This window comes from Sinohyriopsis cumingii, unplaced genomic scaffold (genome assembly GCF_028554795.1).
Source record: "Sinohyriopsis cumingii isolate HCF-2022 unplaced genomic scaffold, ASM2855479v2 utg001527l, whole genome shotgun sequence".
Lineage (NCBI taxonomy): Eukaryota > Metazoa > Mollusca > Bivalvia > Unionida > Unionidae > Sinohyriopsis > Sinohyriopsis cumingii.
In genome coordinates, this window is record NW_028316012.1 from 1,793,419 (window position 1) to 1,797,186 (window position 3,768).

The 3,768-nt window shown below is 32.2% G+C and overlaps 1 long non-coding RNA gene across 1 annotated transcript; it reads left to right on the forward strand.

The window, feature by feature from the left end:
- On the forward strand, positions 1-2,765 carry LOC149772010 (uncharacterized). The gene is made up of 2 exons (XR_016418058.1): positions 1-82; positions 2,013-2,765. It is a non-coding gene; the product is annotated as an uncharacterized LOC149772010 (long non-coding RNA).
- Positions 2,766-3,768: the final 1,003 nt, after the last annotated feature.

Consider the following 3,768-nt stretch of genomic DNA (forward strand, 5'->3'; position numbering starts at 1 on the left):
GTTTATTATAAGTATTTCGAACCTGTTTTAAACTATCACTGATTGTTTCTCGTAGGGAACCTAAAAAGATAAGCAGATACTGGTAAGAGTACGCTTTCTCTCTTTGTCTGTCGCTTTGTCTGTCTGGTACAAATATTTAAAACAACTTTGATTTGAAAAGGAATTTTTAACGGAATTGAAATATTGCAGATACTGTATATTTTACAGTTTTAAGAAGAATTACTTTATTATATGCATGCTAGAATCCATTAACAACTGATTATACTTGTAACACATGCACATTGTTATACAGTCTTAAGATATATCGTTTTCGTTGCTATACTGAATGAAAATGCCAGTTACATTTTTAGACCTGGTTACAAATTATATTTTGAGTCAAACATAATTAGGATGTTCATGACTTCTATTTTCTGCAAGCAACAAAACACGTTCCATTTATTCGCATTGGGTTTTCTGCATGTTTGTACTAACTTTAGTTCCTAACTCAATCAAGGTTTTTCTCACTAAAGATGTATACTAACTGGGATATATATTCCCATTGCACCTGTATTTTTAAACACTATATCAGGAATTTGTATATAAATTTGCATGGAACCAAGCATTTTATTTCATCTTCCTGATAGGTATTAAAAATCAATATATCAAAAATTACGAACTATATTCATTATCATTGTTACTATGCTGACCATTTGGTTGATGCAATATTTTGTACGTGCAGGTCTCTTTCAGTCATTTTTTTATTTATATTTTATCTAAAATGTACTAGATAAATTATTGCCGCGATTGTTAGAACTGCTCCTACCATTTTATATATGTTTTTCTGCCAAATTAAACTTATTTTTGTGAAACAAGGCTGTGTCACAATTTCCTTCAAGCAAACTAACTAGCTATATATATATCTATATGTATATATATATATATATATATATATATATATATATATATATATATATATATACCACAACATTTTAAGGCAGTGTGTTAACAATGTATATACGTTATGTTTTGTAATTGTGAGAAAAACATATATAGTACTAAACAAAACCGAACAAGCATACGATATATGCTGAATAGAATCAAAATGAACAATATCACTGAACATTTATTTGACCATTTTTTTACATAGCAAATTTGAATAGTAGGTAAGAAAAAGTATTAGAAGGATGTTAGATAGGATTGAAACCTGTGAGACTACATTGACGAAAAGGCGAGCAAATTTTTTGTATAGAGAACAAATAATTTTTGGAATTATTTTATCGAGAGGTAGCAAGATGGCGGGTGTCAGCCATTGTTTTGATATTGAGGTATGTCATGGTAAAAACGTAAGAAAACATTTAACGTTAAGAGACATCACATCAGGCACTGAAAATATTAGGCACACTATCCGTTGACTGCTACAGAAGATGCCAATGACTGATGGCTTCATTGATGTCGACATTGCTACTGATGACGGCATCCATATTAATCACGTCATATCTTGTGCCTTTCTTGATTTGTCTGAAAATGATAAATATTTAATAAAAATCTTCAAACACCGTGTATAAGATAGCAAATGAAAACATTTGAAAAGAAGGTAAAATGCCTTACCTTGGAGGACAGAGATATAATAACACAATAAATATGTTAAAACAAGCAAGATATACAACTTCATTGGAGTTACTTTTTCCGATTAGAAAAATAAGTCATATCCTTCTTCCCTAATGCATAACGTATTCATTCAGATCGATAGACCCAACAATGCATGTAAAGTTGACTTTCCAATCATTCTCCTTGACAGCGACTGGTGAGAATTATTGTTAAAAATCTTTGTAATTTCACGTAATTACCTTTCATACAGTGTTTGCTTTGTTTTCAGAACAAATAGATACGGCAAAATGTCTATTTGGTGATTGATCGTAAATGTTGGTTCTCTTCTAAGAAGCTAAACACATCATGAGGTTTGCATCAGCTGAGAGAAAGCTCAATGACGAAAATGAATTTACTGATTTTTCTAATAAATATGTTCATTTCAGATCCCAATCAAAACGATGTCCACTTCCGTGACTGTCCTTGTTTGTGTTACACTGTGTAATATCATAGCTCAGACGGACGGACGGCAGTGCTAGTATCACTTTGGGCGTTGTTATGACAAGGGGGACATGAGGGGAAAATGTGGTGATTCAGGCCGCACTTGCCGTCTTCTTCCAGACAAGTTCGAATGCAGATGCAGTTTGTCTCCGTATGCCTTTGACCGGACTCATAAACTTCATGGACGCAAAGGGTCCTTAAGACTAGAAAATAATAGTGACACGTGATAACTATATGCATAGTCGACTTTAATTTTCCTTCCGGAAATGACGACATTCGTCAACATGAATAGAAAACATTAGATGATGCTGACATATTTGTTATATCTGTTTGCTTTCTTTTGCTATTAAAATTAAAATTGTATGGCACGAAGTATTCACAAATTTAATACAGAAATATAACATTATATGATGGCAGACCGTATTTTTTAACGAAAGGTACGATATCACTTTGTTTAGTTTTAAAACCAAAATAATCTTTGTGCAGTCAAATGTAATTTCGAATAAGATTTGTATTTAATGCATCTTCATTCCCCTTTTTATATTCTTGCTTCTTGTTACTTAGTCAAGAGTACTAAAAATAAATATAATTAAAATTAATGATCTTTTTTTTATCGTGGCACAATGAAATTTCACTTTGGAAATAATTAATGCATACTTGTTTTGAATGGCAGCCAAAATAAATTGATAATAATGAAAGCTGTGTCAAACTTTTTAGGTTCATTTTAAATTTATTTATTTGTTTAGATGATATTTATACAGGCGATACAGTGGGAAATATGCCATTATATAACGTCGGCTTCGACATATTTTACTTTAATTGCATATTGGTCATACTTAGAAATATCACGCTCATGAAAATGCAGTTGTTTGTCATACGTCTATAGACATAAACTCTTACAACACTAAGTATACACAAATACATAGCATGCACACACAATGCAAAACATAACCATATACGTAACATTAAAACATATCTCTTACAAATGCTGGATCATAAGGGAAAAGAGATAAGTAAAAAAATCGAAAAGAAGAAACTTTTGCGTACAAGGGAGTAACATTGTATATTTCACTCCATATTACCCTCTTCAAGTAGGAAAGTTAAAAAATAAGGCTCAAGGTAGTATATTGACCAATGGAAGGAATTATATTCCACGTGTTGACCTTTAACATGCCTAAGATCGCAAAACAAGTAAATGACACGAAGTGACATTTGCTGGCGTTTGCTACATTTACTGGCTAAATTGTCGCTAGTAAAACCAAAACTGAAATCATTGCTGCCAATGAAAGGAATACATTGTGACATTTGTCATCGTTGCGGAATGCAGTGCTGAGACTTCACCTGAAGACACATATTTTTTATATTAAAACTGGAAGTCAGTTTCAAACCTTTGTGTCAGTATAGTTACTCTTATATGAATATATTGCGGTTGATTATGGACATGTTCTATCCGTCTTTGTGTGTGGTATCTAATGGTATTGCGCACGCTTAAAGACATCGAAAGAAATATGTACTTTTTGAAGCTTGATAGATCTGTAGAATCATCTTGGTACCGGAAATGGCGTATCGTTTATAGCATCGTATCGTTGAAAGATATCATGATAACATGATACTCTCTCTCTCTCTCCCTCTCTCTCTCTCTATCTCTCTCTCTCTCTCTCTCTCTCTCTCTCTCTATATATATATATATATATATATATA